Source organism: Xyrauchen texanus, chromosome 22 (genome assembly GCF_025860055.1).
Source record: "Xyrauchen texanus isolate HMW12.3.18 chromosome 22, RBS_HiC_50CHRs, whole genome shotgun sequence".
NCBI classification, from domain to species: domain Eukaryota; kingdom Metazoa; phylum Chordata; class Actinopteri; order Cypriniformes; family Catostomidae; genus Xyrauchen; species Xyrauchen texanus.
In genome coordinates this window covers 11,123,385-11,148,153 of record NC_068297.1, presented here as the reverse complement: position 1 = coordinate 11,148,153, position 24,769 = coordinate 11,123,385, and positions in this window count along the sequence as shown.

Sequence of the window (24,769 nt, the reverse complement as noted above, 5' to 3'; positions counted from 1 at the left end):
ATTTTAAAGTAAAAAGATTTGATTGGAATTTGTATAAGAACAATCTATTTTCAATGTAAAAATGTGTGCTTTATCATGAAGCCAACAAAACTGTCAAGCAGGGATGACTAAAATCTGGAAGTAATGTGTTTATTTGTTTTTATTCTAAAACTGCCATGCTTTCGGTATTCCTTGTAATTAGATTTATTTTGTACTGGCGTTAGGTGTTGCAGTGAAATGAAATATCTGTGTCTAAGACATCTGAGTCACATTTCTATACGATCAGATAAATGGAGAAGAAAGACCATTAACCAGATTTTATGCTTGCAGGAGAATGTCAAATCAGCACAGCGCACATGCTGCAGGAACTGACAACTCAAGCCAGGTTTGGCACATGTCTCTAAACTAGAGGAGTTCTGTTGCTTTTATATTCTTGGAGACAATACTGGGTACTGGCTCACACAGCTTCTTTCAGTATGGCAGCATCAAAGTTGGCAACTATTATTTGGTATCACAAATAATTGGCGCACATTCTGTGAAATTCTTAATCTAAAATTCATAATGCATATTGATTAGTCCTTTGCCTGTAATGAGTAAACCTTCTAATGAAATCTTCCTTTTCTTCATAATAACCATTATTGGGTAAAGAAAGATGGTGTGGATCCCCTGATTACTGTTTTCACTGAGAAAATCTGTGGGTTCTAACACTAGTTGCAGATGTTTGAGGAGCCTTTTTTTTCCTATCAGCGGATCTTTATTTGAGTAATCATGCTTTACCTCCCCTTGGCTTGCACTCAGGCCTGCAATGGCCAGGGAAGGCAGCTGAGCACCTGCTCTGGTCTTCAACTCCCACGCTCTAGTAGAAGACATATGGACATGGCTTTATGCTGCTGGTTGCATGATCAACCACTGAAACTGCATAGAGCTGCTCTCAGTGCAGCCCGCTCAGATAAATTAAAGTCCAAACTATGGAGCTCTGGGCTGAATAAAATTACTCCGCAATGTTGGGTCATTTACCAAAATCAGGCCGGAGTCCATAAATTTAGTAGGAGGAAAATGAACAAAAGGTGAATGGGAAAACTTGCCAGTATGTGGACAGTGCTGTAAATTGGGTAATTATCAAACACGTTTGGCCCTTGGCAAACAGGCCTTGTGTGTTTACACATTCCATGAAAAGTATCCATCTTTATGTCGAAGCTACATCTGTTTGTGAACCACAAAGAAAGTTTATGACTGATAATATTAAGAGGCAAGTTCCTTGTTGGCGAGCTCTGGCTAGAACTCCCGGGAGCAGAGAAACCGGAGGAAACGCATACAGGCGTATTTTGTACCATGTGTGCACCATCGTGTCCAGACTCAGGGGGCTGGGTGACTCAGAGAGAAGTAGAGGGGACATTGTACTGTCTGTTGGGAGGCAAAGAGGTCCACTTCTGCTTCGTAAAAAAGCCATATTTGTTTCACTACCTCGGGTGGAGTTTCCATTCTTCCATCTGTATTTTCTGTCTGGACAGTAAATCCGCTCCCACATTCAGGCATCCAGGCATATATACTGCTTTGAGTGACAGGAGCTTGCCCTGGTGTGTAGCATGGCATCAGCCTGACCTGCTGTTTGATAAGCGTTGAGGTGGTTCTACATGGCTTTGTGGGGACAGTTGGTCTTTTCAATGATGATGCCATACCATGCGAGAGATAGCCCACGAGCGTCTCTTCTACCTGTGGCATCATCGTATACCCTGTGCCTTAGCACCCGCGATAGTTGAATATGTCGGCGTCGAAGGCACAGAGATAAGGGAAGTATAAGGTTTCCCCCATGAATGAGTAAACTCATCATGGAGTTCTTCAAATTAGGGGAGAGACTGATTTTGTGTTCCCTTCCCCTGCCCACCAGACAGAAATCTGTCTTCTAGTTTCGATCCTTTGGGGGTCTCCTTTGCGGGTGTCTTGTTTGAGTGACCAGTCTAGATTTAATCTGGCCACCGCAGGAGTAACGACCTTGAGCAATTCCTCAATCGCTTTGTCATAACGTGAGGAACGCTCAGAGGTAGGCAACTCAAAGTCCGCAGACCCAAGAGATCCATCGTCCCCCTCATGAACCGAAGAGGCGCTGGGGCACGCTGGAGAGAAAGAGAGCAAGCGATAGGGATGGACCCGTCTCTCGCTACTCAGCCAGATCCATACACAAGCTCCACAACGGAATTGTGGGTGTTGGCTCTTGGAAGTAAGCGAGACGAGCATGCAGTGTCTTCACTGTGAACAGCTCACAATGCTCACACTCGCCCCGCTCCAACGCAAGAGCAGTGTGCTCTTCCCCCAAACAAACAAAGAGAAACTGGTGTGTGTCCGATTCAGCCATAGGACGTAAGCACTCACACCGTCTGCTTTGTTGATCGCTCATTATTTTTTAATTATTTTTACATGAATGACAGAAATAGAAAGGTTTTCTGCACACTGCCTAACAAATATAACTCCTCTCAGATGAAAAATAGAGAGCTTGAGATGCACAAACACAACACAGAGTGGTCTGAAGACAAAAGACCTGACGATGCAACTGTGGCACATCTTTTTATATCCTCTGGTACTGGCGCATTCTGATGATGTCACCAACAGAGGCTATAAAGATTCTAGTCAATTTCATTGACGTGTTGCACACATTCACAGCTGGTCAATCCAAAAGACGTTCCCAAAGTGCTGAATCAAGCGCAGCATTAAGTGTAGCTTTTGACAGGGAACACACAATGCACACACACGGCTTCCAGCTCGGCTCTCCCCCACTAGTCTGAATTGCCCTTTAAATCACTCTACACTCTCACTGCAAACACAAAACAGCTGCAAAAACAGTGGTATTGTGACATCGTTTTTATTTTTGTACCGATTACCGAAATACTGGTAATTTTACAAAAAACATTCTTGAAAATCATGACACCGGGAAACTGAAAACTGAGTTTTCAAACAAATACAAATTAGAGTGAATGTGGCATAAGTCTATGGAATTTTTGGGAGTTCTGATTTTCCAATCAGTTAGAAAAGAAAAGCCTGAAGGACTGTCCAGTTTGGTGGATGTATCTTGAAATCTCTAAGAGTAGTTGGATATAGAAATGTTGGTCTTGGTTTAGGAATTAAAAAAAAGAGGCAGAGACTCCTTTCCCTTGTGCTAGTAAGCAACCACCCAGAACACATTACAATGTCCAAGCAACTATCCAGAGCAACAACAGTTTTGAAAATGACACTTGGAAGATTACAACTTGGATTGCTTATGCAAGTGCCACCATATAGCGTGTTGGGAGCATATGTACTGTACAGCTAGGCCAATGAGGTTTAAACCAAATGATACATCCTTGCTTGCAACATGTCAACAAATGTGTTTGGAAGCTATCTAAAGTAATAACATTGAAGGGTGGTGCAAATTATCCATGATGCACATTTATATGTGCAAGCTTTGTAAAGACATTTAGAACTCTGTCAAAGCCCACTCACCCCACTCAGCTATTAGACATAAAAGACTCCCTTCCCTGGAATGTATTGCCACGTTATCCGAACAACATTATTCAAATCCACATCTGCTTGTTTTCACTTAGCACAACTTGTTAAATCATTCAGACAACAGATATGCATAAGAATACAAAAGCATGCTTTTGATACATACAGATTGTATGATCATGCTCAATTTCTCTGGAAATATTTTAACTGTCAGAAGTGATTTGTGTCAGTATTTAAGGTGCTTTGCTAATTCAGTCTCTGAAATTGTCACATCAGATTATTATTATTAACGACGTCAAGAGTGTGTAAATTAAAAGGGATCTGTCACACCACAGAGGTTTTGTAATAGAAGAGCACTTGAATTTATTACGGCATCCGTGCACATTTATGCTTAATCACATTTGTGTTTACAATACTGAAATTAGTTATGTGTGCATTTGAAAACAGGTCATTTTCAAAGTTTCCATGGAAGCCTGCTCTTTATTATCATTTTGTTGCACTCCCTGACAAATTTGTATTTGTTTTTACATTCTTGTCACACGTATACCAACGGACAAGTAGTAGACTGACAAAGAGTTACAGCCAAATAACCACCAGGTGCTTGAGCATGATTGGAGTGGCAACTGCAGCTCTGCACCCACTCTGCGCCAGAACACTGCGGCTCGACATACAAAAACCATACGCCATAATCTCTCCGTCCTCCGACACTCCTCCAATCAATGTGAAATTTAGAGATTTGACAGCTAAACAAAGAGCAGCATGAACAAAACCCATAATCACTGAAAAAGTTGGAAATCATTTAAAAGAACCTGAAGTCGGTTGTGGAGAAGGTTGGTCATTATGTACAGCATGCAAACAAAGGCAAATCCCTTTGCTCCAGTCTGACTTCCTATGCTCCAGTTAGTACTAGGTGCTCCTGGTACAATTTTACACCACCACAGTTCGACATTTGTGCTCTCAACAGCCAACCATCCCTGAGTTCTGAAGAACAAAAATAGTTGGACATACAATTGAAGTCAGAAGTTTACATACACTAGGGATGCCCCCGACCAAATATATTCCTAGTCCATTAATAGTCGTTAGTTTAAGCCATTTGTGGATTAGTTGTCGCAATATTAATTTTATTACTTATAATCATATATTTTGGGGGGCATCAGGAAAGAATGTATTAAGTAACAATTTTAAAACTGTTCTACATAACAGAGAAATACCAAACCATAATAATGAGCCTTTAAAATATACATTTTACAAACTCATGCACGAAGCGAGCTGCAGCTACAAGCGGTAATGATTCTGAATGTGTCAAAACAACAACAACAAAAAAACAAAAGCAAGGAGACTGTCTGAACATTTTGTTAACTTATAGAGAGAAATGCACGTTAGAGTTGTGCCGACAGATGATGATCTTTGGGATCGACGATGGTCAGAGTGATCGCCAATAGCTTATGCCTTTGATGATGTCAAGACAATATTTGCCTCGTTTTCACATTAATGTATTAAATTATTATTATTATAAAATGTATATTACAAATAATTTGTCCGAAAACACAGAGACATGTGCTTGAAGAAACACACTTTATTATAATATTAAGAACAGATGAGCTGTCTTTTGTATGGCAATTGTATGTCGCATGTATGGCACACTGATTGTTCGGAGGCAAGCCGTCTCATGGAAAACACGCATGTAAAAGGTTCTCACTCTTTCTTTGTTTCTGTTTTCTGAATTTCTTTTGCAAGAACAGTATAGTCTATGAGTGCTGCAAATGACCTCAGACATCTCAGCTCAGGAGGCGCTTTGAGTTCAGTTCATTTTTATTTCCACAGAGCAGTTCATTGTGACCGCAACTCTATAACCACAAGCCTATAATCTGTGATTAAAACATAAAAAAATACAAAAACACATTCACCTCGAACCATGATTTATATTTCAGTGATTATTATCATCATTATAATTATTATTTGTACATTTATAATTGTTTTTATTTCTTCATTTGTGTAAGTAACTTACCTGCATGTTTAGACAGATACTTTGCTGATGGTGAATGGAAAGGTGGTTTTTTGTTTAAAAAAAAAATGTAATCACTACAGCAAAAATATTCACTAATCCCTCAGCCCAGGGGTTGCCGATATAATTGTGTACACATGATGTATGTGGATCTTCCTGAGTGGTATGATGGCTGCGTGGTCCTATGGTGTATATACTTGTGTACTACTGTTTGTACAGATGTTGTACCTTCAGGAATTTGGAAATTGCTCCCAAGGATGTACCAGATTTGTGGAGGTCCACATTTTTTATTTTGCTGAGGTCATGGCAGATTTCTTTTTTATTTTCCCATGATGTCAAGAAAAGAGTCACTGAGTTTGAAGATAGTTCTTAAAATGTATCCACAGGTACACCTCCAATTCAGTACAGATCCTATCAAAAGCCAATTGGCTAATTCTCTAAAGGCTTGACATAATTTTCAGTAAATTTCCAAGGCACAGTTAACTTTGTGAATGAAAAATTCTGACCCACTGGAATTGTGATATAGTCAGATAAAAGTGAAACAGTCTGACAGTAAACAATTGTTGGAAGAATAACTAATGACATGAACAAAGTTGATGTCTTAAACGACTTGCCAAAACTATAGTTTGATAATTTTAAATCAGTTCAGTGGTTAAAAAAATGAGTTTTAATGACTTCAACCTAAGTCTATGTACATTTCTGACTTCAACTGTATTCATTTTTATTAAAGCAATGCAGTACTCTATTTTGAGTCACCAACGTCTAGGTTACTATTGTAACCTCCGTTCCCTGATGGAGGGAACAATACGTTGTGTCGAAGAAGCGACACTAGGGGTCTCTCTTGAGAGCCTCGCGCATCTCTGAACTTGAGAATATGAGAAATTGGCATACAGAATTTGCATGTCCCGCCCCTGGACATACAGGTATAAAGGGAGGGAAATGCGTCTGTCCATTCAGGATTTTGCCCTGAGGAGCCGAGACTGAGGTTCGGCCATAACAGTGGCTCGGTTCAGCGTCATGGGGGAGGGGAGGACACAACGTCTTGTTCCCTCCATCAGGAAATGGAGGTTACAACAGTAACCTAGATGTTTCCAGTCTGTCGCTCACTTCGACGTTGTGTTGAAGAAGCGACACTAGGGGTTCATATTTAATCACGCCATGAGCTGAACCGTGTACATGGGCTTCAGATGCCGGTGCGGGCAGGCAGTTGCATGCCAAAGTGAAAGGCCGCCTCAGACTGCATGTAGCCTTCCCCAACGCCCCATAAAATCGCCATAACCTTCTGGTTCCCGACACCCTCAAGGGGGGAACAAGGTGCCATGCCAAGCATGGGAGCAAGCCACACCAGCCACGCCTTTTCACTCTCTATGTTTCTCGCATAGAGTCAAAGAATCTTAACGCTATCACACGCATCAGGGAAAGACCCCTCGGAGACCACCATCTGCACAGGCTGGGGGGAGGTAAAGAGTGGCGGAATACATCACATGGAATTACAGGCCACATGTGGGAATGGCGCGGTGGTAGATCCTACCTGCTGAGAGGGAGGAGTTGCTACAAACACGGCGACCGGGAGGCAGCCGGGACTGCCCAAGGGAGACGCGGGTCCGCTCGCAAGGGGACCGTACCGTGGAAAATACACACAGGGGGATTAATCCACAGTCATCTTGGGAGCCGAGTTACTGGGATCTCCTGGGATAAGAGCGCATGTAATCGCCTCAGTGGACGGCAAAGGCTCTTAGGTGCAAGCGGTAAACCTGCTCAGTTATTCCCTCCCGGGGCAGCTTCGCTTGCAGGTTCACTACTTGGTCCCTGAAGGGGGTCTTAGGAACCTTGGGCACGTAGCCTGGTCATGGTCTTAGTAGAACATGGCTGTCTGCCAGACCGAACTCCAGGCAGGTGTCGCTGACAGAGAACGTTTGGCGTAAAGTTGCCTGGTAGAGGGTGCTCTGCCTTGGTTGATCATGTCTATGACGGCAAGTGGAAGGCAAATTTGATCTTCCGTATCCCGTCCAGGGGCCAGATGTGGAGTTTCTAGAGGTCTGGGCATGGATACCAGAGTGTTCCCCGTCCCTGAGAAAGAAGGTCCTTCCTCAGGGAAATTCACCAGGAAGGGGTTGTCACGAGGAGCACAAGATCCGAGAACCAAGTCTAAATGGGCCAGTAGGGGGCCACCAGAATGACTTGTTCCTCGTCCTCCCTGACCTTGCACAGCACCCGTGAAAGAAGGCTCACTGGGGGAAATGCGTACTTGTGCAGCCCCCGGGGCCAGCTGTGTGCCAGCGTATCTGTCCTGAGGGAAGCTTCCATTAGGGAGTACCAGAGTGGGCAGTGGGAGGTCTCTTGGGAAACAAACAGGACAACTTGAGCTTTGCCGAATCGATCCCAAATCATCTGGACCGACTTGGGGGTGAAGCCTCCACTCTCCGCTGAGCTTGCCTTGTCGTGACAGCGCATCTGCAGCCATGTTGAGGCTGCCCAGTTTGTGATTGTCACGCAGCGATCTGAGTTGCTGCTGGCTCCAAAGGAGGAGATGGCCCACAAGTTATGACATGTGACGGGAGCGCACGCCGCCTTGGCAATTTATGTACACTACCGTTGAGGTGCTGTTTGAATGGATTAAGATGTGCTTGCCCCGAATTAGTGGGAGGAACCTCTGTAGGGCAAGAAATACAGCCAGCAATACAGGGGCCCTTTCAAGGAGCCAGTGTTTGCGTGCCCTAACCCTGTTTGGAGATGTCTGTGGTGACCAGAACACACCTGCTGTAAGGGGACTCTGGCGGCAGGCAGGGGTGATAAACACACGGTGCGTGCCGCGGCGCCATGCCCATTTCGAGACTCGAGTCTGGAGCCAGTACTGAAGCAGTCTCATATGCATCATCCCCAGCGGCGTGACATATGCAGCAGGAGCCTCTGGAAATGTTTTAGAGGAACCGCCGTGCCTGGCTTGAACAAGGTGAGGCATTTCAGCACTGACTGTGCACGCTCATTGGTGAGGCACGCTACCATTGAGACTGAGTCAAACTCCATGAAAAGAGATGCTCTGAACTGGGGCAAGCTTCCTCTTTTACCAGTTCACCTGAAGCCCTAGGCGGCTGAGGTGCCTTAGCACCTGGTTCATGTGGACGCATATTAACTGTCGGGAGTGGGCCAGGATGAGCCAGTCGTCGAGGTAGTTGAGTATGCGGTTTCCCACTTCCCCTGGCAGGGCAAGGGCTGCTTCTGTGACCTTCGTGAGGATGCAAGGGGACAGGGACATGCCGAAGTGGAGGACCTTGTACTGATACGCCTGGCCATCGAATGCGAACCGTAAAAAGGGTTTTTGATGCTGGACGTAAGTTAGGATGTATCAGTGAGTGAGCATTTTGTTTGTTTGTGCAAGGCCCAGTTGAAAACTCGCAATTTCAAGATCGGTCGTAAGCTGCTGCCTTTCTTAGGTACGATGAAGTAAGTGCTGTAGAGACCCAACTTCATCTCGGCTGAAGGGACAGGCTCTATCGCGTATTTAAGTAGAAGGATTGCGATCTCCGCAAGCAGGGTTTTGCCGTTTTCGCCGTGTAACGAGGTAAATGTGCTCCCGCTTACACTTACCTGTCAACAGCCAAGCAGCCGCGTTTTGGACCACCTGTAAACAAGAAAATGCAGTCTGGCTAACTCCTATACATAATGAAATTCAATAGTCTAGCCATGATAAGATAAAAGCATTAATAACTTAAATGTGCTCCCGCTTACACTTACCTGTCAACAGCCAAGCAGCCGCGTTTTGGACCACCTGTAAACAAGACAATGCAGTCTGGCTAACTCCTATACATAATGAAATGCAACAGTCTAGCCATGATAAGATAAAAACATTAATAACTTTCTCCAGGTTCTTTAAAGAAAGAAAAGGTTTGACTTTGGCCATGAGTCATAAATGAAAAAATCTGGATTTGACCACCGCGTTTATTTGCTTATCCAATTTAAATGCTTTGTCAAATAATGCACCCAGGTTCTTCACAATTGCTTTACTATAAGGAGTCAGGGCGCCAAGGTTAAAATTAAAAGAAGGGAGCTTGTCAGTTTGCCCAAATGTAATGATTTCAGTTTTATTTTCATTGAGCTTTAAAAAATTTAAAGACATCCAGATTTTGATGTAATTTAGACTAGCTAAAAGAGGAGTTAGGGCATTCTTATTTTTCTGTTGCAGTGGCAGAAAGATTTGCATTTCATGTGCATAACATTGAAAAGAAACACCATGTCTCTTAAAAATAGATCATATGGGGAGCATATACATGGAAAACAAAAGCGGAGCAAGAATGGACCCTTGAGCGACCCCACAGGTAAGAGGAGCTGAGGTCAATGAAAGTTCTCCAAGATTAACTGCAAAACTTCTATGTGACAAATAGAACTTGAAGCACTGAAGAGCCACTCCTTGAATTCCAATACAGTGCTCAAGATGGGAAACCAAGATACTGTGATCTACAGTATCGAAGGCTACACTGAGATCTAACAATACAAGGATTGCAGAGACCCCCTAATCAACAGTTAATACAATATCATTATGTGTTGTGTTGAGCTCTAAAACCAAATTGGAATACTTCAGACACTACATAATTCTTCCAAAAAAGTTTTGTAATTGGGTGAAAACAACTTTTTCCAAAACTTTTGAGAGAAAAGGTCATTAAAAAATAAGCCTATAATTCGACAGAACTGTGGGATCCAAATTTTTTATTTTTATTTTTTATTTTTATGAGAGGCTGCACTATATCATGTTTAAGATAAGCTGGCACAGAACTGTGACTAGGCAGCTATTAATAATAGTGAGAACACTTGGACCATTTATATTAAAAACCTGCTTAAAAACATGAGTAAGAAGAATATCTTGAAGAAAAGCTGTAGGCTTCAAATGCTCAACGATCTCTGCCAGGGTTGTGAGAGAAACAGGCTCAAACTGATTAAAGACAGCAGAGCATGTAGATGGGACTAAGGGATCAAGAGCAGGAAGCTGAATAAATTATATATTAACAGCAATCTTCCCAATAAAATATTTAAGAAAGTTTTAACAAGTTGATAGGAATACATCAAGACAGCCAGAAACAGGAGGATTGATAACAGAATTTAACATAATAAATAAAACCCTATGTCTGTGAATTTTTTTTTTTTTTTTTTTTTCAAATATGTCAGAAACTTTTTTCATAAAATGTAAGAATTGTTTTGTGTTCACATTTAGGTAATGTGGAGGAGATGGAGGGCAATTTTTCTTCATTACGCAGAGACTACTACAAATGTAACTGCCATCTTTTGGTATAATAAACATGTTTATGTCCCAAAAGTAAAAGAATAATAAAAATGTACTTTTATAGAGAGTTGATCATAACACTGTATGCATTGTTTAGATTCTTGTATTAAATTCAAAGCTGACAGATGTGATCCATGATTAAGGACCTTGAATGTGAGATGAGATTTTAAGTTATGACTTGAATTGTGAAGAAAGATGGAGAGCTGTGGAAGAGGTAGAATGCCATAAGAATATTGTAAAGGAGTGAGGTAAGTGGTATACTTTTCATTTTAAAGGTTTTAATAACATATGTCCTTGAGTTTCTCTGTATCTGCCATCTGAATGAGAGCTGGATTAAATAGATTTTAGATTTGCCCTAATTTGGGTACATATTGCATTGTCATGTTACCGGTTAGCAACAGTAACCCATGCCAACTCAAACCTCTTGCTAAGTATAAAAGACCAATAATTCGCCCATGATGTAGTGCAGTCCATGATAACATCAACTGCTTACTGAAATTTCAAGGAAAATTGCAACATTTATAAGTTACTTTTGTAAACAACACAGATACTGACTATCACCAAAGCAATGGGATCACCTAGTTTTACTTCCCCATCTGTATTCACTAATGTGCCTTTGGCAAGAACATTTTGAAAGCCTCTATGTAAATTATTTTTGTATGTAGAGGTTATTTATTCCCATTACATTGGTGAAACTTACACACATTGGATAAACCAGTAACAATGCAAGTAAAGGTGTAATCAGGGTATAAGATAAAATATTTTTTTATTTAATACTGCTTTTCACACCAGATAATTACATAAAATATATTATGCATGTAGTAGTGTGATGTCTTCTTGAGCATCAGTGAATGTTTTCACCTTGTGTAATAGTGATGAGTCCCTCAAGTGTCAAAAGCTTGATCTTGATCTACATATATATATATATATATATATATATATATATATACAGTGCATGCGCAAAGTATTCACAGTGCTTCACTTTTTCCACATATTGTTATGTTACAGCCTTATTCCATAATTGATTAAATCAATTATTTTCCAAAAAATTCTAAATATGATACCCCATAATGACAACATAAAATAATTTTGTTTTAAATCTTTGCAAATTTATTAAAAATAAAAAACGAAAAAATCACATGTACAGTACATAATTATTCACAGCCTTTGCCATGACACTCAAAATTGAGTTCAAGTTCATCCTTTTGCCACTGATCATCCTTGAGATGTTTCTACAACGTGATTGGAGTCTACTTGTGGTAAATTCAGTTGATTGAACATGATTTGTCCAATGAAGTCCAAGGAATTGTCTGTAGACCTCCGAGACCAGATTGTATCTGAAATCTGGGGAAGGGTACAGAAACATTTCTGCATCATTAAAGGTCCCAATGAGCACAGTGGCCTCCATCATCTGTAAATGGAAGAAGTTTGGAACCACCAGGCCTCTTCCAAGAGCTGAGCAATCGGAGGGGGGACGGTCTTAGTCAGGGAGGTGACCAAAAACCCGATGGTCACTCTGACAGAGCTCCAGCATTTCTCTGTGGAGAGAGGAGAACCTTCCAGAAGAAAAAACATCTCTGCAGCACTCCACCAATCAGGCCTGTATGGTAGAGTGGCCAGATGGAAGCCACTCCTCAGTTAAAGGTACATCACAGCCAGCCTGGAGTTTGCCAAAAGGCACCTGAAGGACTCTCAGACCATGAGAAACAAAGTACTCTGGTCTAATGAAACAAAGATTGAACTCTTTGGCCTGAATGGCAAGTATCATGTCAATCAGGCACCGCTCATCACCTGGCCAATACCATCCCTACAGTGAAGCATAGTGGTGGCAGCATCATGCTGTGGGGATGTTTTTCAGCTGCAGGAATTGGGAGACTAGTCAAGATCGAGGGAAAGATGAATGCAGCAATGTACAGAGACATCCTTGACGAAAACCTGCTCCAGAGCGCTCTGGACCTCAGACTGGGGTGAAGGTTTATCTTCAAACAGGACAACGACCCTAAGCACACAGCCAAGATAACAAAGGAGTGTCTACGGGACAACTCTGTGAATGTCCTTGATTGGCCCAGCCAGAGACCAGACTTGAACCGGATTGAACATCTCTGGAGAGATCTGAAAATGGCTGTGCACTGACTCTCCCAATCCAACCTGATGGAGCTTGAGAGGTCCTGCAAAGAACAATGGGAGAAACTGCCAGACAAACAAACTTCTTTCACGTTGTCATTATTGTTTGTAGAATTTTTAGGAAAATAATGAATTTAATACATTTGGGAATAAGGCTGTAACATAACAAAATGTGGAAAAAGTGAAGCACTGTGAATACTTTCCAGATACAATATATATATATATATATATATATATATATATATATATATATATATATATATATATATATATATATTAAGCAATATCACACAAGCAAGAGTGTGATATGGCTCTCATCAACACTGCTGTGATTCAGCCGCAGGTAATCACAGCAGAGTTGATTTAGGGCCATTTAGCACGATTGTGGGTGTGATATTGCTTATATTTACTTTTACTTTTAATTGTCACGGTATTTAATCCTATGTCTCTTCCTTGTCTCGTGCCTTGTTCTTAGTGTGTGTTGTGTGGGTGCGTGAATGTGTGGGCGTGTTGTTTGTACCATGATTAGCGCTCTGCGCTAATCACTCCTCTCACCAGCTGTTACTCATTCCCATTCCCTTTAAATTCTCACCACTCTCTCATCTCCTTGTCAGATCGTTGTTTGTGATGTCGGTGTTGTTACGCTCTTCAGAGTTCCAGTCCAGTTCTCTCGTTGTCCCTGTTTAGTGTCCTGTTTGCTGTTACCCGGATTCAGCCGTGTCTGTTCAACACTTCTCTTCACTCTTCTCACCACGATCATCTGACCATTGGAGACTCTGCGCCACTAGACCATCACCCGGACTTTTCCCTATCCTCTCAATTTGACTGTCAATAAACTAATTGTCAACTTGCAACTTGCTTCCTAGCTTCATTACGTCACAGAACGATCTGACCACAAGATGGAAGCAGCGGTAACAATTCAGACAGCCTAGAAGAATTCGTGATGAACAGCAGACTTCGTATGGAGAACCAGGAGAAGAATCTCAATGACACGGCTCAGCTGTCCAGGCTCTAGTGGCGCAGGTATCCGGACTCACCCAGCAAATTCAACTTCTGCGAGCTCCCACTGCGCCACCCGCACGCTGATTCCTCAACCACCACCAGCGCCCCCTCCCAGTCGGAGCCCGCCTACCGGTTCCAGAGCTATATTCAGGTGAACCTAATTTTTGCCGAGCTTTTCTAACACGATGCTCAATGCATTTTTCTTTACAACCCAGAACATTCTGTGATGAAAGAACCAAGGTAAGCTTTTGTCCTGGCGCTACTTTCTGGGAGAGCGGCCCTTTGGGGAACGGCGGTGTGGGAGAATCAAGATGAATGCTGCACCTCTTTTCAAGCACTCTCCGCGGAGATGAAGCGAGTTTTCGACCGTGCTGTCTCCGGTAGAGGCAGCCAGAGTGCTGGCCGACTTGCGTCAGGGGAGAGATCTGTATCAGACTTTTCTATCGAGTTCGGACGCTAGCGGCAGAGAGCCAATGGAGCGAGGAGCGCAGTGGGACATGTTCCTGCATGGGCTGGCTGATCGGCGTCCAAAAGGAGATATCGCCATGGATCTCCCCACCAAGCTAAGCGATTTGATCGCCTTAGGCTTAGAGTGGGCGCAAGGTTATCCAGAATGGAACAGCGAGTACAAACCAACCGCCCCTTGAGAGGATTAGGCGGTCAATGTTCTGGAGGCGGGGCAGCGTTCAGCCCGTCTGTGATCCGAGCCCATGCAGGTGGGTCGAGCCCGGCTTTCCGGGAGGAGAAGGAAAGGCGGAGATCCCAGGGACTGTGTTTGTACTGTGGTGGTGCTGGACATTTTGCCTACAACTGTCCTTTAAAAGGATCCGCCCGATAGCAAGTATGAGGCTACTATCGGGTGGGATCTCCGCCAGAAGACCTCATCCACATCTACCCTCCTTCGGTAAGTCTTCAATGGTCTAATCACCGTCCACGACTGTCGAGCACTTCTGGATTCTGGGGCGAAGGAAATTTCATGGACTACACTTTTGCACTCAACCACCAAGTCCCCCTCAAGTCTCTCACTCACCGGATCGCTGTTCACGCCCTCAATGGCCAGAAACTTCCCACCATTTCCCTAGCCACTGAAGACATCACTCTCGTCACGTCAGGCAATCACACGAGACCATCTCCTTCTACATACTGGACACTCCTCTTGCCCCCATCGGTCCTTGGTCATCCCTGGCTCACCCATCACAACCCTAAAGTGGACTGGCAGTCTAAGTCTGTGTCAGCGTGGAGCACTCAATGTCATAAGTCTTGTCTTGTTTCTGCCTGTTACGTCTGTTTTTGTCCCTGTTTTTCAGGAAGAGGCGGTGGATTTATCTAGCGTGCCCATGGAGTACCTGGACCTGAAGGAGGTGTTCAGTAAGTCTCGGGCGGCTTCTCTCCCTCCACATCGTCCCTATGACTGTGCCATAGAGTTATTGCCAGGTACATCTCCGCCTAAGGGCAAGTTATATTCACTCTCGATTCCAGAGAGGGAGGCTATGGAGAAATATATTTCTGATTCTCTAGCTAATGGATTCATCCGCCCTTCCTCTTCTCCAGCGGGCGGGATTCTTTTTGTGGGGAAGAAGGATGGATCTCTGCGACCTTGCATTGATTACGGGGCTGAACAACATCACGGTAAAGAATACTTATCCTCTACGTTGATGTCTTCAGCTTTTGAGAGGTTGCAGGAGCATCCATCTTCCGCGAAATTGGATTTACGTAATGCTTATCATTTGGTCCGCATCAGGGAGGGGATGAATGGAAAACCGCTTTTAACACCCCCAGGGGTCACTTTGAATACTTGGTCATGCCGTTCGACTGTCCAACTCCCCAGCGGTCTTCCAGGCACTTCGTCAATGGCGTGCTCGCGAGACATGGTTGATCAGTTCATATATGTTTACCTGGATGACATATTGATTTTTCTTCTTCTCTCCAGGAACATGTGCAGCACGTCCGGCTAGTGCTTCAGAGATTGCTAGAGAATGGGCTTTTTGTCAAAGCGGAGAAATCGCTTTTCATGCACAGTCTGTTCCTTTCTTAGGGTACATCGTGTCGGTTGAGGGAATGCGCATGGATCCTGAGAAGATCAAGGCTGTGGTAGATTGGCCAAGTCCAGAGTCTCGTAAGGCCCTACTGAGATTCCTGGGGTTAGCCAATTTCTACCGGCGTTTCATTCGCAATTTCAGTCAACTAGCCACACCTCTGACCGCCCTGACCTCCCCAGAACAACGTTCAGGTGGTCAGAGCGCAGCTGAGGCTGCGTTTGCCAAACTGAAAGGTTGCTTTGTTTCAGCCCCCATCCTGATAACCCCTGATCCATCACGTCAGTTACGTGGTGGAGGTCGATGCATCAGAGGTGGGGGTAGGCGCAGTGCTATCCCAGCGTTCTCCTTCAGGCGACAAGATACACCCTTGCGCGTTTTTTCTCATCAGCTTGTCCTCGGCGAGCGTAATTATGACATTGGTAACAGAGAGTTGTTGGCAGTCAAGTTAGCTTTGGAGGAATGGCGCCACTGGTTGGAGGGTTCGGGGTACCTTTTATCGTCTGGACCGATCACAAGAATTTGGAATATATTACGCACAGCTAAAGATTAAACTCCAGGCAGGCTCGGTGGGCTCTTTTTTCGGTCGTTTTGATTTTACTCTCTCGTACCGCCCGGGTTCCAAGAACATCAAACCCGATTCTTTATCGCGTATTTTTGATCACTCCGAGCGCCCGTCTACTCCGAGTGCATTTTACCAGAGACTCTATTCATCTCTACACTCACATGGGAGATCGAATCGAAGGTCAAGACGGCCTTAGAAGGAGTAGCGCCCCGGCTCGGTGCCCACCGAACCGTTTGTTTGTGCCGGAGGGTTCACGGTCCAGCGTTATTCAGTGGGGACATTGTTCTAATGTGGCTTGTCATCCAGGAGTTAATCGAACTAAGTTTTTAGTCAAGCAGCGATTCTGGTGGCCTTTGATGGTTACGTGGCGTTCACAGTTTTGTTTTGGCTTGCTCAGTCTGCGCCACTGGTAAGAGTTCCAATCGACCCCCAGGCGGGTTACTTCAACCGCTGCGGTGCCATCGAGACCCTGGTCCCATATCAGCTCTAGATTTTATCACCGCCCTCCCACCCTCACAGGGACACACGGTAGTTTTAACCGTGGTGGACCGGTTCTCGAGCGGCCCACTTCATTCCCTTGCCCAAATTACCCTCTGCCAAGGAGACAGCGGTGATTGTCATTGACCACGTCTTTCGGCTACATGGCCTCCCGACAGATGTGGTCTCTGACAGAGGACCCCAATTTGTGTCCAAATTTTGGCGAGAATTTTGTAAATTACTGGGAGCGACTGTTAGTCTGTCCTCAGGGTTTCATCCCCAGAGCAATGGTCAATCTGAGCCGAGCCAACCAGGATCTGGAGAGAGCGTTCACGATGTTTGGTATCCAAGAATCCTTCCTCATGGAGTCAGCAACTGTCTTTTGTTGAGTACGCCCACAACACGTTACCAGTATCATCCACGGGCCTATCTCCGTTTGAGTGTAGTGTAGGTTACCAGCCACCTATTTTTCCTAGTCTGGAATCGAAGTCGCGGTCCCCTCCGCTCACGCCTTCGTCCAGAGGTGTCACCGCACTTGGACTAGGGCCGGGAGACTCTACTCCAAGTGGGGTCACGCACCAAGGCCAAAGCTGATCGCCACCGGTCTAGGCCTCCCGTATCGTCGTTGGTCAAAAAGTGTGGCTTTCTACTAAGAACATTCCTCTACGTTCCGTATCTAATAAACTTGCACCTAAATTTATTGGCCCGTTAGCTGTCACCAAGATCGTTAGTCCGGTGGCAGTCCGCCTCAACCTTCCTCCAGCGTACAGGAGAATTCACCCGTATTTCATGTATCCAAAATAAAACCCGTCTTTTATTCCGCATTAACCCGCCGGTTCGGTTCCCCCGCCGCGACTTCGTGAGGCGGGGAACCTACTTATTCGGTCAACCGTATTCTGGACTCAAGGCGGAGGGGCGCGGATTTCAGTACCTGGTGGACTGGGAAGGTTACGGTCCGGAGGAGAGAGGTTGGGTACCGGCCAGAGACATTCTGGATCACTCCCTTATCGATGACTACAATCGGCAGGTAAGGGGAGCCTGGGAACGCCAGGAGGCGTTCCTAGGGAAGAGGTACTATCCACGGTATTTAATCCTATGTCTCTTCCTTGTCTCGTGCCTTGTTCTTAGTGTGTGTTGTGTGGGTGCGTGAATGTGTGGGCGTGTTGTTTGTACCATGATTAGCGCTCTGCACAATCACTCCTCTCACCAGCTGTTACTCATTCCCATTCCCTTTAAATTCTCACCACTCTCTCATCTCCTTGTCAGATCGTTGTTTGTGATGTCGGTGTTGTTAAGCTCTTCAGAGTTCCAGTCCAGTTCTCTCGTTGTCCCTGTTTCGTGTCCTGTTTGCTGTTACCCGGATTCGCCGTGTCTGTTCAACACTTCTCTTCACTCTTCTCACCACGATCATCTGACCATTGGAGACTCTGCGCCACTAGACCATCACCCCGGACTTTTCCCCTATCCTCTCAATTTGACTGTCAATAAACTAATTGTCAACTTGCAACTTGCTTCCTAGCTTCATTACGTCACATTAATTGAGTATTTACTGTGCTATGTTCCCACCATCTGTGTTTGCTCCTTCCCTTTCCTGTCCTGTCCTGTTTTGTTTGTTGTTGTTTTTTTAATCCATCAACGTGATTGTCTAGGGAGTTTTGTGACTCCCATCAAATCAAAACACACATAGAAAACTGTAGCACCAACAGTCTGGTTAATTTTTTTATAATACCAACCTCTTATGAAGAGAGTGTGTTAATTTGAATAATAAATTACCAGAGAAGTAGAGGTGATAAAATAATTTATAATTGTGCTCAGCCTTATCAAGTGCACTTTTTCTAATGCCTGATAGAAAATTATCTAGCTCTGTAGAGCACTGCTTCAGGCAGAATATTCCCATCATCAGTCACAAATCTTCAGAAAATTGTGCATCATGCATTAAAATAAGAACACAACTATTTCTGGGCTTAAAAGATACAATAACTAAATGAAAAATTCCCACCATGTACTATGTACAAAATACTTTGCCCACTCTTGCTTTGTAACCCCTCTATTGTGCATGACTTGACATGCCAATTGTCAAGTGACAGTCTTTTTCAGCTCTTTTAGTTGTTTTTGCATTCTTTGCATTGTTTGGAAATTGTTTTATGCGCAACATACTGGGCATTAAGGGCAATTTACAGTAGACATGACCTTACAATTTAAAATGGTTATCAGTGTACTGAAAATAACTTTTTTATCTTTTCATCCCTTTAATCATGTCTCCTTTTATTTTTTGGAATCAGATTCATGTAGTGATAAGTGATATATTTTAATACGCAGTCTAAATACCTATAACATACCTATATTTGTCATTCTTTCTGGCAAACAGCCATAAAAGAGAATGTAAATTAAAGGTACGTATGCTACATTTTTAAATTGTAGCAGAGAGTGTTTATTTTAAGGGGTCATTGCATTCACAACATAATTCTAATATTCACTATGCATGAGTACTTTTAAATGAGCTACTATTTTACTAAAACTTGACGAGTTTTTAGGACAGGTACTTTTACTCTACTCACAATAATTTTTTTGGGAAGTAACAGTACTTTTATTTGAGTATGATTTTTCAGTACTCTTTGCACCCCTGATTCTTATGCAGCTTATGACCTTACACTAAGGGCCGGAGTGGCAATCAGGAAGATCGAGAGAATTCCCGCAGGGACGGTTAAAAATTGGGTCCGCATGTTGATTGACAAACTTTCATCATATATTGCATAACAATTGCCAACAGTCCGTATATCCGGTATTAAAAGGATCAGAGTTGCATCCCATATTATAGCGGGTGCAGTCTTTATTTTATCATCTCACACCCAAACAAATGAGAGAGTAGCATGTGTGAGATGAAACTGATGTTGCTGATGTTTCACCGCTTCACTTGACAGCGCGGGATGGATCACTGAAGATCCGTCAAGAACAGATATGCTACTAATAGCTGAATGGATGAACGTGCTTCAGATACAAGATCATCACCATTTTAATACTCACTGCAGTCTCACAATCTCAATCAATTAATCTCTGAAATCCTCTTCCCTAGCAGTACAGAATGATAATAGCAAAATATATATATATTTTTTCACAAAATAAAAGAATACTTAAAGTAAATGAATACAGATGCAACAGCACGACACGGTATGCAAATAATGGGACTTTACAGCTCTCAAAGGATTAAACTCAACGAAACACACTACACAGAATGTCTTCAATATTGGATCGTGTGATAAAAACCTCTTAAAGAGACAGTGACCATTTTGCCTTTGTCCAGAACATTTACATTCCTAGTAAATGAAAAGTACAAATGTGTCATTTTTAGACCTTTATTTCACTCTTATAGTTGTAAAATGGCCCCTTATTGAATGGCATGTAAAAATTTAAAAACAACCACTCAACCATCATTGTTTTACTGGATCTGTTACTTTTTTAATTATCTAAAATACAACCATTTAAAGTGTGACCATTTAAAGTGTCAGCCTGCACATCTTGAAATATTTATAAACAGTTACAGTTCTACAGTGTTATTATGTGCCTAGATAGTCTTTCAAATAAACATAATTTCTCTCATCATTTACTCACCCTCATGCCATCCCAGATGTGTATGACTTTCTTTCTTCTGCTTAACACAAATTATACTTTTTAGAAGAATTACTCAGTTATGTTGGTCTTTTCAATGCAAGTGAATGGTGATCAGAACTCAGAAGGTACAAAAATCACATAAATGTGGCAAAAAAGTAATCCATACAACTCCAGTGTCTTCAGAAGTGATATGACAGGTGTGTGTGAGAAGCAGATCAATATTTAAGTCCTTTTTTACTGTAAATTCTCCTCCCTGCCCAGTTGGGGGTGATATGTAAATCACCAACAACAGAACAAGTCTAAATAGAGAAGAGCACTGACAATGAAAATGAAAGTGGAGATTTATAGTAAAAAATTACAAATGTTTTGTAATTCTTTACTTGCATTGAATGGACCAACAGAGCTGAGATATTCTTCTAAACATCTTCATTCATGTTCTGCAGAAGAAAGTCATACACATCTGGCATGAGGGTGAGGAAATGATCAAATATCCCTTTAATATTCACTTATTTTGACAACACATACAATGAAGTCTTATGTCAAAGTGAAAATATTAGTGAATTCCATATTTGGTATAATGACATGGAGATGAATATGAATATGAATCCCACTCCGGCCCTACTTACACTGATAAAGGAAAGCTGTTTAATGCATTTACATAATCAGTGTATGTAACATGCATGTAAACGCAATAACTCAATGTTATTAAATGTAAACAAGTCCAAAAGTGTTCATCTGTCAAAACTTTATTAACCGACAGTGATTTCGAAAGCTTTATTTTTAATGAGTGTAGCATGCAGGATTTGGGTCGCACCCAGACAACAAATATGATGGGAGTAACTCCAGTGGAAGACTGTATGTAACTTGTTTTGTAACACAAACATCCTTTATTAATTTCTTTTTACGTTTTGCATTTTATTCTTCACTCTGTTTTTGTTTGAGCAAGCTGTTATAAGTTTCTTGAAATATCACAATCTTTGACTTGATTTCATTGCCATTCAAAAATAATAATTTGTCTATTTAGCAAAAAGTGCAGAATGTCACAATCAATGAGCCCTGAGGTAACAGCCGAAAGCTTTGCCACAAGCTAATTACAGGGGAATGAGATTACAACAACCTTGGAGCTAATGGTTATCCAAACTGTAATTTGTCATTGCCGTTTTGCCTCAAGTAAAACACTATTTGGTTAAAAAATATATACTCTTGTCTTTGATATTGTCTGGCCCCCTTCACCTCAATGACAGCCACCTGAAAACATCCTTACAGCTAGTGTGTATAGGACTGCGAGATCCACACTTCATCACTTGCATGACAGAGTAAGGCACTCTAAAGGTCTTTCCAGGACATGCGCTCATGAGCGCACACGCACACACATACACAATTGTTGTAATGCTCCTGGTGGCTCACTTCTCATTCTGACAACATGCTAGACAGCATACTCTATATCTCCTCTCAGTAGGATTAGCAGCAGCTGTAATATCATGGATGACACAAGTGAGAGAATTTTTCATCTTCAGAATTAGCCCCTTAGCATCTACGCTTAACTGTGACAATTTAAAAATAAAAATGACCTGGATACATTTTGATATGTCTCAGTTGTGATGTTCTCTTCAAGCAAATTGGTAAAAAAATTTTTATTGAAAGCTGCGAATTTCAATCAGTGAGTGTTTACATACATAATACACTGATAACTATCAAACAGGAGCTCATTCTAAAAACTGACGACACAAGAAAACGGTTTATGCAACATCTGAAATAGTCACAGACTGATTTCACACTCAATTCTGAATCAGTTGATTGACATTTCATAAGCTAAAACTCATTCTGTGCTTACTGAATTTGAAGCAGTGCCCCTAGTGGCCGAAGCAGAAAGTGTTTTTGAGCGTAAGGGTACATGTGTCTGACCTACATCTGACCATCAGTGAGTGCAATATAATCTTAGTGGGAAAATGGAACCTCTTAATTTCACTCATCAATGATTATGCAAACGCAATTACTTTTTAACACAGGATGAGAACATGGATCTCCTACAAAGCTGGTGCAATGCACTTCTGGTTGCACCGCAGGAGGAGGTAAACACACTTGAACCAATGCAAAAATGTCTGATGGGAGATGGCGCTTGTCAGTAAATCAGCATAATGAGGCTGATGTCAGGGTACTGGAACATTTGGAAGCAACATTGAGTTACCGTGTGATGATCATGTTAGTTTTTCTTTGGTTTTGAGCTCAAAACATTAAACAGAAGAGTGCACATTGAATAAGTCACCAGAACACCGGATACATTGTTTATGTGCAACGCAAAATCAGGCAAAAATCTAAATGCACGATAATTTTACAAAAAAATCGAGATTTCTGACAAACTTGTTGCAAACTAGGTGCAAACTTGCCACGAATTTCCTAATATTTTCATATCCAAATGAGCTTGTGATTTGTCCCACATGTTTGCCAGAAATTTGCAGCTATTCACTGGTAGTGGTTGAACCTGCAGCAAACCTATGGCAACAATGAAGAGTTTGTCGCAATCCTCATTTCTGTGTGAAAATAATAATAATCTGTTTAAAAGGTGGTTTATTAAGGAAAATTGGTATAAGATGCAGGTAACTGTGCATTAAAATGCAAAAAAATAAAGCAGAATTTACTACGGCGCAGGGAACTTTTGCATACAAATGCTTCTGTGACGAGGCAGGCAAAGAATGAGGATATAAGTGCAGCTTTAATGCAAACAAAAGATGAACAAAGTAACTCAGAATATAACAAAAACAGGAAACCAGGCACAGAACATGACAATACATGCAAAAACTGACAAAGGAAACAGGCAAAACGTCATGGTTACTGTCGTAACCTCCGTTCCCCGAGGGAGGGAACGAGACGTTGTGTCGAATGAAGTGACACAGGAGGTTACGACAGTAACCATGACGTTCCATTTCTGTCACTCACTCTACGTTGTGTCGAATGAAGGGACAGAAGGGGTCTTCCTTGGACGGCGAATCGTACTTCTGAACCTGAGAAAAGGCCAATGTCAAGTTGGCAGATAGAATTTACATGCCCCTCCCTGGACATACGGGTATAAAGGGAAGCAGGGCAGCGAATGCTAGTCAGGATTTTGCACTGAGTAGCCGAAAATGAAGCACGGCCATTTACAGTGCTAGGTCTAGTGCTGTGGCAGGAGGGACACAACGTCTCGTTCCCTCCCTTGGGGAACGGAGGTTACGACAGTAACCATGACGTTCCCCTTCTGTCACTCACTCGACATTGTGTCGAATGAAGTGACACAAGAGGTCCATAAAAATGTGCACCGTAAAAAAGTGTCCCAAGAGGGGTTCCTGTAACGGAGTACCAGAGCGGGCAGTGGGAGTTGTCTTGGGAGGCAAAGAGATCTATCTGTGCCTTGCCAAATCTGTCCCATATGAGCTGGACCACCTGGGGGTGGAGCCTCCACTCTCCACTGGGCGAAACCTGTCGCAACAGCGCGTCCACCGTCGTGTTCCAGTTGCCAGGGATGCGAGTGGCGAGCAGCAACTTCAGTCACGGCTGGCTCCAAAGGAGGAGGTGTCGTGGCAGAATGGAGATGTGGAAGTATGCGTCCTTCAGGTCTACCGCTGCGAAACAATCCCTGCACTGTAATAAATTCTGCTTTATTTTTTTGCATTTTAATGCACAGTTACCTGCATCTTACCTGAATTTTCCTTAATAAACCACCTTTTAAACAGATTATTATTATTTTCACACGGAAATGAGCTTTGTGACAAACTCTGCATTGTTGCCATAGGTTTGCTGCAGGTTCAACCACTAACAGTGAATAGAATTTCTGGCAAACATGTGGGACAAATCACAAAGGTGAGGGTTAGAGTCCGAGGTAGAGGTCCTAAGGAGGTGTCCTCGGCGAGCAGGCAGGGCGCACTTGTTGGCCAGCGCTGCGAGTGATGTGTGAAATCGCCTCCATCTGCTTCTTCACCGCCGAGAACTACTTGGCGAAGTCGTCGACAGTGTAGCCGAAGTGGCCAAGCTGGGAGACAGGGGGCGTTGAGAAATTTAGCCTTGTCAACGTTGTGCATCTCAACCATGTTCAGCCAAAGGTGGCGCTCCTGGACCACGAGGGTGGCCATCGTCCTCCCGAGTGCCTGTGCTGTGACCTTCGTGGCTCTGAGAGCAAGGTCGGTGGCAGAGCGCAGTTCCTGCAGCACATCGGGATCAGGACTACCCAGGTGCAGATCTTTAAG